The sequence below is a fragment of the Mustela nigripes genome, chromosome 10 (genome assembly GCF_022355385.1).
Source record: "Mustela nigripes isolate SB6536 chromosome 10, MUSNIG.SB6536, whole genome shotgun sequence".
Classification (NCBI taxonomy): Eukaryota; Metazoa; Chordata; class Mammalia; order Carnivora; family Mustelidae; genus Mustela; species Mustela nigripes.
The window spans coordinates 31,886,372-31,899,029 of NC_081566.1; the positions used below are offsets into that span (position 1 = coordinate 31,886,372).

The window sequence follows — 12,658 nt, forward strand, 5'->3', positions numbered from 1 at the left end:
GCACTGGCCCCTAACATGGCCCTCCTACTCAGAGGATTTGCCTTCTGCTTGGGAAAGTTTGCACACATTAAAAACAACAACAACAAAAACTAGTTACTATAAAATATCTCTGCAGGGGGCAAACATGAGCAAATGAACTCTGGGTAGAATCCCCAAATGTTAACAGTCCCCAAGGCAGAAGGCCAATTAAGAAGATAGGAGTGATAAATGAGAAAAAAGAAAAACATTTTTGTCATATATCCAGGGGACAGGAGGGGAAGTCTTCATAGCCCCAGATATCATTCTTCTTTTTGAATTTGACACACTGCATGAAAGACCAGGAAAGCAAGCAGAGTATGTGAAGGGTTCTCCCACACACGTTTTCCGTTTGCCCATCAGCTGCCCAAGCTTTCAAAATGAGACCAGCCTGTGAAATAGAAAATACATATATTGGCCTCTCCCCCCAGTGCCTGCACAGAGCTCCTAAAACCCTTATAATTTCTTGTGATAAGAGCACTGGGAGAATTTTTTGTTCTAATACTTGGTTCCTGACACGGGGTTCCTAATTCCCTTGGAATTGTCTGGGTGAGGGGAGCATCTTTTGTTGTAATAAGGTGACTCTTGTTGGGCTCCTGGATGAGGGCTGCTCACCAGAAAGACCAAACCAGGATTAGAGGTTTGGAATTTTCCACCCCATGCCCCATTCCAGAGAGGGGAGACAGACTAGAAATCACGTGAATGATCTTGCCTGTGTGAGAAAGCCTCCATAAAAATCCCAGAAGTACCAGTTTCACAGAACTTCCAGATTGGTAAACTCGTGGTGGTGCTGGGAGAGGGGTGCTCCTGGAAAGGTCATGGAAGCCCCCCACCCCTTCCCACACCTATACACTTCCTCCATCTGGATGTTCACATGATCTTTTTTCATACCCTTCCGTAATAAACTCATTTCCCCCCAACCCTCCCATGAAGAATGACTAAAAACCCTGGTTGTAATTATAAGACAAACATAAGAGTCTGAAAGATTGAAAGAAGAAAGCAGCCTGCCCAGGAAACTCAGGATTTGAGGAATGACATGAACAAAGTAAAATAACTCACAGATGGGATTCACAGTGGAGGTAGAGGACACAGGAAAGAAACATCAAACATTAGATGGGTCAACAGAATTACACATTCTGAATAACAGAGAAAAATGGGCTGAGAAAATAAACAGAGCCTCAGGGTTCTGAGATACAATTATAAAAAAATATAATGTTCATGTCACTGGAAGCCTAGAAGGAAAGGGGGAAAAAATGTAGGGCTGAAAAAAAAAATAAGAAATAATGGTTACAAATTTCACAAATTTGACAAAAGGTATAAACTTAACAGAGTTAAGATGCTGAATGAACCCAAATCAAATCAAATATACCAATTAAAAGAAAATGGCAGAAAAATTTTTTTAGGAAATGAGCCAAATCTACACCATCTGTAAAAATTTCACTTCAAATGTAACAATATGGGTGGCTGAAAGTAAAAGGACAGAAAAGGATACACCAAACAAAAGAAAGCAGCAGCCAGTATATTAATGTCAGACCAAGCAAACTTCCGGTGAAAGAAAACCAGGATCACTAAATTATGATAAAAGGGCCAATCCAACAAGAAAATGTGCCAACCCTAAGTGTGTATGTACCAAAAAATAGAGCTGTAAAATCCATGAAGAACTAGCCGAAAAGGAGAAACAGATATATTCACAAGACTTCAACACCCCTCTCTCTCAATAGTTGATAAAACTGCTTGTCGGAAAATCAAGGATACAAGAAAGCTTACCACCAACCAACAGGACCTAATCAACATTTATAGGACGTTCCATCCTACAGCATCAGAACACACATTCTTTTTAAGTACCCATGGAACATTCACTAAGATACATTATATCCTGAGCCATAAAACAACAAATTTAGAAGAATTTCATCATACAGAGTGTATTCTCTGACCACAATGGCATTAAATGAGAAATCAGTACCAAAAAGATAATGGGAAAATCCCCAAACACTTAGAAGCAACATACTTCTAAATAACCTGAGTCAGAAAGGAAGTCTTGAGGAAAATAAAAAAATAGAACTGAATAAAACATGTAGGGTGCAGCTAATGCAAAGCTGGAAAAACATTCGTAACACTACGTATGTACACTGGAAAGAGTCAATGTCACAAAACTCTAAGGCACCACCTCAAGAAACTAGAAAATGAGCAAAATAAACTCAGAGCAAGTACAAAGAAGTAAATATAGATAAGAAACAGAAAAATAGAGAAAAATCAGTGCAACGAAAAGCCCGTTCTTTGTAAAACTCAAGTTCACAAATCTCTAGCAAATGGACGAAGAATAAAAAACACAACCCAAATTACAGATAACAGGAATGAAACAGAATATCATAAGGCTCCACAGACATTAGTGAGGCTAATAAGGGATACTGTGAACAACTCTATACACATAAATTTGACAACTAGATAAAATGGACTAATTCCTTGAAAATTCCACAAACTACCAGAACTCACTCAATACAAAATACAAAATAAATAAATAAATAAATAAATAAAACCAAAAAATTTGAATTCATAGCTTAAAACACCCTAAAAAGAAATCTCCAGTCCCAAGTAGTTTCACAAGAATTCTATGAGACGCCCGAAGACGTTCTCTTTAAGAGGGAAACACTAATTCATTTTATAAGTGAACACGAATGTGAACAAGTGAAATCTGAAGTTAAAAATACAAGACTACATGTAACTGTTCAAAATCGGACACTACCAGAAAAGGAGAGAAGGGGAGGGAGGGAGAGATTACTAGAGTTCAATATCCCTCATGAACATAATCACAAAAATTCTCAACAGAATATTAACAAATGGAGTCCGGCAACGTAAAGAAAACATCATACACCACAACCAGGTGAGTTTATCCAAGGGACAGAAGGCTGGTTTGATATTGAAAAGTTAATCAAAGTAATCCACCATATTAATTTTTTTTTTTTTTAGGATTTTATTTGTTTTTCAGAGAGAGTGCCAGAACACACAAGCAGAGGGAGCAGCAGGCAGTGGGGGAAGCAGGCTCCCTGCTGAGCAAGGAGCCCACTAGGTCTCAGGACCCTGAGATCAGGATCTGAGCCCAAGGCAGATGCTTAACCGACTGAGCCACCCAGGCACCCCATATTAACATATTCTTAATAAAGAAAATGCCTTGATCATATCAACTGATGCAGAAAAGTTATCTGACAAATTCAATACTCCTTCATAAAAACACTCAAAAAACTACAAATAGAGATAGGAACATCCTCAACCTGATAAAGAACATCTACAAAAAATATACAGAAACCTCACACTTAACGGTGAAGCCTGACTGGTTCAGAGTAAGAAAAAGACAAGGATGTAAACTCTCATCACTCTTATTCAACATAACACTGGGAATCCTAGACCTACAATAAGAAAATGCAAGTTATACAGATTGAAAATGAAGAAATAAAACTGTCCTGATTTGCAAATAACATGGTTGTCTTTGTAAAAAATCTCAACAAATCTATCAAAAAAGGGGAGAAAAACACTTCCTATAATAAATGAGTCTAGAAAAATCATAGGATACAAAATCAAAATATAATAGTCAATTATATTTCTATATACTAGCAGTTAACATGTGGAAATTGAAATTAAAACTGTAAGACCATTTATAATTGCTCAAAAAAATAAATACTTAGGGGTGCCTAGCTGTCTCAGTTGGTAGAGAAAACAAGTCTTAATCTTCAAGTCCCACACGTGGCATAGGGTTTACTTAAAATAAAAATAAATTTAGGGGCACCTGGGTAGCTCAGTGGGTTAAACCCCTGCCTTCGGCTCAGTCATGATCTCAGGATCCTGCAGGAGCCTGCTTCCTCCTCTCTCTCTGCCTGCCTCTCTGCCTGCCTCTCTGCCTACGTATGATGTCTCTCTCTGTAACAAATAAATAAATAAATAATCTTTTAAAAATAAATAAATAAATAAATTTAAGTGTTAAGAGAAATAAAATAGAATACTTAGGTATAAATCTAACAAAATGTGTATGAAATCTGTATGCTAAAAACTACAAAACACTAATGAAATAAATAAAGAGGTAAATAGAAAGATCTGCTGCCTTCGTGAGCTAGAAGATTCAAAATAGTAAAAAACATCAATTTCCCCCAAACTGATCTAACAATTTAATAGAATTCCTATCAAAATACCAGCAAAATGTTCTGTAGATATAGAAAAGTTTTTTCTAAAACATACAGGGAAAAGCAAAGGAATCTGAAAAAGAATAAAATTAGAAAAATTACTTAGCAGTAATCAAGAGAATATGGCATTCGTGGAAAGAGCAATACACAGATCTATGGAACAGAAATGAGAACCCAGAAATAGAGCCATGAGTCTGGCCTACTGATTTTTAACAAAGGTACAAAAACAATTCAATGGAGGAAAAATATTCTTTTCAATAAATGGTGCTGTACCAACTGGACATCCACAGCAAAAAAAAATAATAATAATTAATAAACCTTCACCTAAGTAATATAAAATTAACTCAGGGCACTGGCTGACTTACTCGGTAGAGTGTGTGATCTTGATCTTAGGGTTGTAAATTCGAACCCCAAATTAGGTGTAGAGATTACTTAAAAACAAAATCTTTTTTTTTAAAGATTTTATTTATTTATTGGACAGACAGAGATTATAAGGAGGCAGAGAGGCAGGCAGGGAGCCCAATGAGGGGCTCCATCCCAGGACCCTGGGATCACAACCCAAGCCAAAGGCAGAGGTGCCCCAAAAATAAAATCTTTAAAACAGTTAAATCAAAATGGATCATGGACTTAGATGTAAAATGCAAAACTATGGAAGTCTGGGGGGAAAAATGAAAAATCCTTGGGCCATACAACCAGACCAAGATTTCTTAAAAATGACACCAAAAGCATAATCCATAAGGGGAAAAAAAAATATCAATAAACTGACTTTCTGTGAAAGACCCTCGGAGGATGAAAAGAAAGTTACTGACAAAAAAAAAATTTGCAAATCACCTGACAAAGGACTATATAACTAGACTATACAAAGAACTCTCTAAAATTAACAGTAAAAACTGAAAAAAAAAAAATCCAGGGAGAAAACTAGCAAACGACATGAACAGTATTTCACCAAAGAGAATATTCAGATGACCAATAAGTGTATGAAATGAAGTTCAACATCACTGTCAGGGAAATGTAAATTAAATCAGGAGATACCACAGCATATCTATCAGAAAAGCTAAAATCTGAGTATTGATAATACCAGATGCTGGCAAGTATGCAGACAAACTAAGCATCTCGTGCATTGCTAATAGGATCTCAGAACCATTCTGAAAAAAGAGTTTGGACAGCTCTTCGTAAAATTAAACATACATTCATGATATAATCCAGGAATCAAACTCCTGGGTATTTATCCCTCAGAAATGAAAACTTCTGTCCACACAAAAACCTGTAAACAAAAAAAAAAAAAAAAAAAAACCTGTAAACAGATATTCGTATCAGATGTATTCCTAACAGCCAAAAACTAGAAACAACCAAAATGCCCTTCAACAATGGAACGGACTAACAGGCTGTGGTCCATCTGTGTTGTTGACCCTGCAATGAAAAGCAATGAACTACTGATACACACAACTGAGATCGGGCGGATCTCAAGGGCATTATGCTGAGTGGGGAAGAAAAACAAAAAAAGCCAGTCTCAAAAGGTTACATATTGTATGATTCCATTTGTATAACATTCTCCAAATGACAAAATTATGAGATGAACACCATGGAGTGGCTTCCAAGGGTTAGGGACAGGGAGAGCAGGATAGGTGTGTCTGGAAAGCAGCGGCAAGAAGGAGCTCTTGTGGTTCTGTATCTTGCTTGTGTTGGTGGCTAGGGGATAGCAAAGGAAAGGAATGGGACTGGACTCCAAGTCCCAACATACAGAAGGGATAAAACTGGAATTTCCGTGGTTGAACCAGGATAGGGTAGAGAGACAGACTTCTGCTTCGCCCCCTAATGGTGGCTCCAGAAGGAGCCGTGAATACAAAGGTATTTGAAGACTGAAAGTGGATGACTCAAACTTCTCATTTGCATACCCATAGTACCCTGCATAGAATACAATCTTTTCAAATTTAAAAGACGATTTCTTCCAATTGGACATTCCTGACTATGAGAAGTTTACTTATAGAATTTCCTGTATAAACTAAGTAGGGAGTAGCACTCATGGATAACAAGCCACCATCAGTGAACTAGGAGTTGCGGTTATAGGAGTACTGAGATGGGCACAGTTTCAAGTTTATGCTCTGGTTTCTCTTCAGATCGTATAAATCTTTCGCCTTTTACTAAAGATTTCCGTGGAGAGAAACAATTCTGAGCCTTTTGACAAATTTTTTGAGGCCTTGTTTTCCCACAAGGCTATATTAGCTGTTTTAATGTAAGATCTAAGCTTAAGAATTTCTGTTTCCATACCTGTGTGAACAACTTTGCTATTTGATTGTACTTAGAAGTGTCTGAAGCAGTCTGATACTACTGTTGCTATTGGAGGGTTTTGTGTTGCCTTATGCCAAATAGCTCAGAATCCCCATCTATGTATTTTGCTGGGTTCATTAGGCTGGCTTCTCCTGCTTGCCTAATTAATGTATGCAAGGTAGATTTGGTCTGATACTTGCTTTTTTGAAACCTGGGAGTAAAATGATGACGAACTAACTAACTAGCCCTCAACCCCTGGAACAGCACTCTCAGATCTTCCATCGGCCCAGTGATCACACACAGAAACACTGTTAAATGTAATGCCAGGGCCAATTTTTCAGGCAGGACACACAAATAAGGCCAGTTGTCCTGGTTGTATACAACTGGTATTCTCTTTGGCTTGATTGAAGCTTCTCCCCTTTGTTAAAGGCACAGCACATCATCTATGTCAGCCTGGAATTCTCAGAGGAAAGAAACCATTCGTTACTTTCCTGACCTCCCAGCACTTGGTACCCGGCAGTCTGGGCCGCAAAGCAGTGGGTGAGCCAACAGTCACGTGTAAACTCACTGGTTTGTGGCTGAGAAACATCTCACTCCAAACCTATCTCCCCACAAGATCTCTCTGAGCATTCATGGGGAACGCCCACCCTTCTCTCTACTCATCCCTCTCCACTCTCTCCCTCCCTCTCATACACACACACACACACACACACACACACACACACACGATCTATTAACTTTGCAGACCTCAACTCTTGGTTCTAACTTCACCTTATTTCCCCTGGCTTTTTCCAGTGTTTCTGTAATGGAATAATATTTTCTATGAACTAGTAAATATAAGAGAGAGGAGGGCAGAGCCAGGGACTCGATGGCAAAGAGCTAATAAGGCAATCTGATGTGTACCCATTGGCACTGCAGATCCTGTTTTTCCAGAAGGCAGACAATGACACCCATTTCCCTCCTCCACAGGAAATCACTACCACATCCTTTTTCTCCTGTCTCACTGCAGAGCTTTCCACACCTCAAGAAGAAAATCCAGCAGGGATGAGACTAGGTAAGAGTGTACTGACAGGCAAGGAGCAAGAGTTCTTCATGTTAACAAGAGGGAATCAAGCCCAGCGTGTGCTCAGGAGCCTTCGTTCCATCACCAGCCTGCAGTCTCTTGGCCCTTCTGTGGAGATTCTTCAGCCCACACTCTCTCTGCCTGGAAAGGCTGGCAAAGGGCACACGAATCAGCCTCTGCTGGGCAGCCTCTCTGTGAAGGGGCAAAGCTGCATAAAATCCAATTTTCTCTTAATAAGGAAAGGCTGAAAGTTCTCACGCACGGCCAAACTGCTTATTAATCTGCTCCCATCACACAGAGGGAGGCAGAGATATAATAAGAACACTGGAATCCTCTCAGAGGGGCTATGGCTTAACGAAAAGGAGGCAAAGCCTACACCCTCTAAACGTGCCAGAATGTAGAGACATGCAACAAAGAGAGTGTTGCTGAGGCACCATGTTCCTTTACCACAAGCCCCCAGTGAGACAGGCATGTTCGCTCTGATCCAACAAACACTACTGGACGCCGACTGTCAGGCAGAGGAGGCCGAGAGGAGAGGGCCTCTGAGACCTCAAACAGGGAACTGTTAGAGAACAGAGGTTCAGGAGAGAGTCCTGGGAAAGGAACTCATAGGAGAGAGAGACTAATGCCAACCAGAGGTTGGAGCAAGGGGAGAGGAGTCAGGGAAGGTTCCCTGGGGGCTGTTCCCCGTGCTGACAGGCATGCACACCAGTCTGCAGGAACAGTCACGTGCAGGAAACATCAAGGCGCCTTCGGGGGATGTTACTTAGCAGCAAAGGGTGACCGCATGGATCTGAGGTGCTGACACAAGGTAGGGTCAGCGGACAGATGGGGCTGAATGTCAGCTAGGGAGTCTGCACTTTATACCCCAAGAAATGGGGAACACGAATGGCCTCTGAGTAACATTATGAGACATGAACTCCAGGGATGCACAAATCTGGAATCTGGTAGGGCAAGGGTACAGAAGAGACTAGGTAAGGGGAGGTACAGGGTGGGCAAGGCAGGAAAATCACGAGGATCCTGAAAGAGGCCCCAGAAACGACAATGGCCTGACTCCCTTCAGTAACTGTTTACAGCCTTCTGAATAAAGTGCAGACTCCACACACGGTGCCCAGAAGCCTTGGTGGTCAGGCTCTATCTCGTGCCATCCCCCCCACCACACCTAGCCTCCCAGCCCAGCTATTCTGGCTCTTTCTCATCCATCCAGGTCCGAAAACGTGCTATGCTCTTCACCCACCTTTCCCCCACGGTCTCCCTAGACCTCGGCTGGAATTGCCATGAGTCCAAATCACATGCCCCTGCAGCTTCTGCATGTCCCACAGAGGGCTGTGTCACCTGCCCCACGGTCCAATCCTCAGCTTCCCCCAAATCCAGAGCCCAGGGAGGAGAGAGACTGGGCCCAGAATGTCCCCGCCTCCCAGCACTCAGCACATCCCCTGGAGGCCTCTTACACAGCAGGCACTCAAGGAATATTTATTCAGTGAATCAAACAGAGCTTTTTTTTTTTTTTTTTTTTTTAAAGTATTGAAACACGGAGCAATATAAAAATGAGCTGAATCTTAAAAATCTGTATAGGCGAACCTTGAGTGCTAGAAACCTGTACTTTAAAAAAGTACCTCTTTTCTCTTCACATTCAAAGACTTAAGTGATCAAGCTTCCCTTCTCTGATCTTGTGTTGTCTTCCTCATCGTTCTGACAGGCACTGAAAATTCCTCTCTGATTCTACTTCTGAAAGAATGTCTTTTCTACAAGGATCCCCCCATTTCAGAATCTGCCGCAAGAGGGAGTGTCCTCAGGAAAGGAGGAGGAGTTGATTACATGTAAAATTTTTCATAATACATTAGGCTTTTGAGAGCTCCCTTCAGTAGCAATTCCCATCTAGATTTAAGTGCTTCTCTGTAGAATATTACCTGCTTGCCAGAGAAGGGGAATCAGTGAATCTTAGCTCTGAAACAAGGATGTTTTCCATGGGGGCGAAAGCAGAACTACCCCCACAAAAACACACCATGGGCGTCCGTTCCGCCCCAGGCACACATGAGCTGGGTGCTCTCCATCCAGCATCTCCATCCCACAGCCTCCCCTTCCCATACTCCGGGTAATAAAACTGAGGCTCAGAGGAGGTAAAGTAGTTTCCAAAACCCAGTAAACTGCATTGTGAACTCAAGTCCATCTAACTCCAAACCCGTGCTTTTTTTTTTTAATTTTTTTAAAATTTTTAAAAAACTATTTATTTATTTGACAGACAGAGATCACAAGTAGGCAGAGAGGCAGGCAGAGAGAGGAGGAAGCAGGCTCTCCGCTGAGCAGAGAGCCCGACGCGGGGCTCGGTCCCAGGACCCTGGGATCATGACCTGAGCCGAAGGCAGAGACTTTAACCCACTGAGCCACTCAGGCACCCCCCAAACCCATGCTCTTTCCATTATGCCAACTACCTTGTATCAGAAATAATAAAAGGGAAAAAAATTCAGAACACTACAGCCCAACATAGAGCTTCATTTGTATCCATGTGATTGTGACCTTGTCTGGAAGCAAGTTTACCACATCGAGCAAGGCAGACAAGAAATAAAGTTCCCTTTACTGATTGGGACCACGAGCCAAAAAAACTAACATGGGAAAAAGACAAGGGGACCACCAAACACCAAGACAGAGAACTGGAAAGGAACCAGGCAGGACCCACCCCTGGCCACCCACAGGTTCCCAGCTCGCACCCACTCCAGGGAGCCACCAGAGCCGCAGGAAGGGGCCCTTCCAAGCCAGGGAGAGCAGACACTGCCAAGGAGCGTGCGAAGGTCCCAGCATACAGAATGGAAGCAGTCGGTAACAGTGGCCCCACACAAGCTCCCCCCACCACATCAGGCATCTCAGCAAGTGCCGTCGGCTTTATGCCAAAGAAATTACCAGGCCCAAAGGCATTCCTGATGTGGGCTATATCCCTCCACTCTAACATCATCAGAAGTTGGAGGGCTGTGGTCATCCCCACATGCCCTTCCCTACCCTCGAGTGAAGCTTCACCTTGATCAACATGTCCCTAATAGCTCCTTCCCTTTCCCAATCACAGAGAGCCCCTCCAGAGCAACTCCTCTACTGGTGACCTTGCCAAGTCCTATGAGTCTGTGGAGCTCAGGGGTCCGGAGCAGTTTGTGGAAGCCTGTGCCATGGTGGTCTCTCCCTGCTCTGACTATAGACACCATCCCACTCAGTTTACCTACACATCTCTCTAGATGCAGGTAGTACAGTGTGTTTTCTCCAGTGTTACAACTTGGCACAGTGGTCTCACTCTTTCCTACAGTTACCTCCAACCAAATACTCACCTCTTCTATTCTAGGCACTAAAGATACCAGATTGATTAAATCCCAGCCCTGTCCTCGTGACACTCAGTCTAGTGGAGGACGGATCATATAAAATACAACTGGACAAACATATTTCTCATTACAGGGCACGAGACAATTCAAAGCACTATAGCACATCACCCTATTCTCTTCATATCACTTAGCTCGATCTGTAGCTGTCAGGTTTATTCGTTTACTTACCTGAGATCTGTCCCCATTAAGAGACAGTGGGACAGGAATCTTGTCTGTCTGGTTCACTATTGTGTCCAGAAACATACTCATTAAAAGTAGTGTGTGTGGAAGGGGATAAAGAGAGAAGAGGCAGGGAAGTGTCAGGAATGATGAGCACTAAACCCAACACAGAGGTCCAAGCAATGCTTCTGTGACTGGCTCAGACGTAAAGAGGGAATATGGACCAGAAAGGGAAGGGGAGAGAAAAAATCCGGAAGAGGACAGGCCGAGCAAAAGAAACGGCAGGTCAGAAATGGCAGAGGCTATTTGGGGAGAGCCCCTGAACACGGACATGGACCAGTTGTTCTCAAAGACACCTGTGGATGCCGGGAGACACTTTTGATTGTCGTGACTTGGGTCAGGAGTTGCTGCTGGCACACACCAGGCAGAGCCCGGGGGGCTGCTAAATGTCCTACAAGGTACAGAACAGCTCCCTGACAACAGAGAATTATCTGGTCTAAAATGTCAGTAGTCCTGAGTTTGGCAACTGTAACATTTAAGGCATGGACTGGGCAGAGAACATTAAAGCTTTCTTTCTAATGTTCACAATTTCTACTCTCACCAAGTATGTTCTTTTGATTAGAATTTAGAGCCGGATAGCATTTGCTTACCACCTCCCATAACCTTGAAGAAAGGAAATATACATCAAGGAGTGTCCAGAACCTGTCAGGCCTCTGTACCAGCTGAAATGAGACTCTCAGCAGGTATCTGGGAACTCCCTCGTGCTGCACGTGGCCTGGGTCTGTTCTATGATCTTCATCAAGGACACAGTATCAATTGCCCTCACCTACTGACTATCCACCAAGACTCTTCATTTTCCCTCTAAACTCTAAGATTCCAAACTACCCACCCCATTTGCAAGGGATGAGATGTAGAAAGATGAGGACAAGAGGTACTCAACAGCACCAGATCGATGGATGGATGGGCAGACAAACAGAGGCATGGACAGAGATTTCTCAGAATGGAAAGGACTGAGTCTGTAGAGCTCCAAGGGCATGTATCTGTGCTTTACACACTTTTCCATGACGGCAGGACTGTCCTGAATGTTGACACCCCCAGCCCCATGCCCTGTTATGAAGAGTGGAGGAGAGGCGGGGTCTTTGCTTAGCAAAGGTCATTTCCCTAGGAATCTACAGCCTTGGCAGGGAGTCAAGCAGCTAGACTTTGAAGGAGTGGTGACAGGAGTTAGGAAGTCAGCAAAGACAAAGCCCCTTTGTCTGGAAGTAGTACACACAGCAGGACGGAGCCTGCCCCTTGACAATGAAATCTGCAGCAGCTCCAGAACTCCCTGGGGCCTGACCCTCTGTTCAGCTGCCTGTCCTGCCTTGCAATGGCTTCTCTTCTCAAGAGCTAGAAGTCTCTTAGTCTAAAATGGGTTTGTTTCTTTTTGTCTCTGGCAAACAGTTCAGTATTGTCTGAAATGCTTGAATTGTAACTATAAGAGGGAAGAGAGAGGAAGAGAGATCACCATGTTCTTTCCTATTCTAAGAGATCCAATAGTGAAACATTTCTGAAGAGTAGATCTCAGACACTCACAGGGGCTATCTCCTGCTACATCTCAAATTCTACCATGACAGAAG

General features: G+C 42.6%; 1 protein-coding gene and 1 non-coding gene across 5 annotated transcripts in view; one reads left to right on the forward strand and one right to left on the reverse strand.

Annotated features, from left to right (window-relative positions):
• HHAT (hedgehog acyltransferase) overlaps nucleotides 1-12,658 on the reverse strand; it is a 360,097-nt gene that overhangs the window by 284,236 nt on the left and 63,203 nt on the right. The gene's annotated exons all lie outside the window — the stretch shown is intronic.
• Nucleotides 6,285-6,403, forward strand: LOC132026371 (U5 spliceosomal RNA). Its single transcript, XR_009406882.1, has one exon. It is a non-coding gene; the product is annotated as a U5 spliceosomal RNA (small nuclear RNA).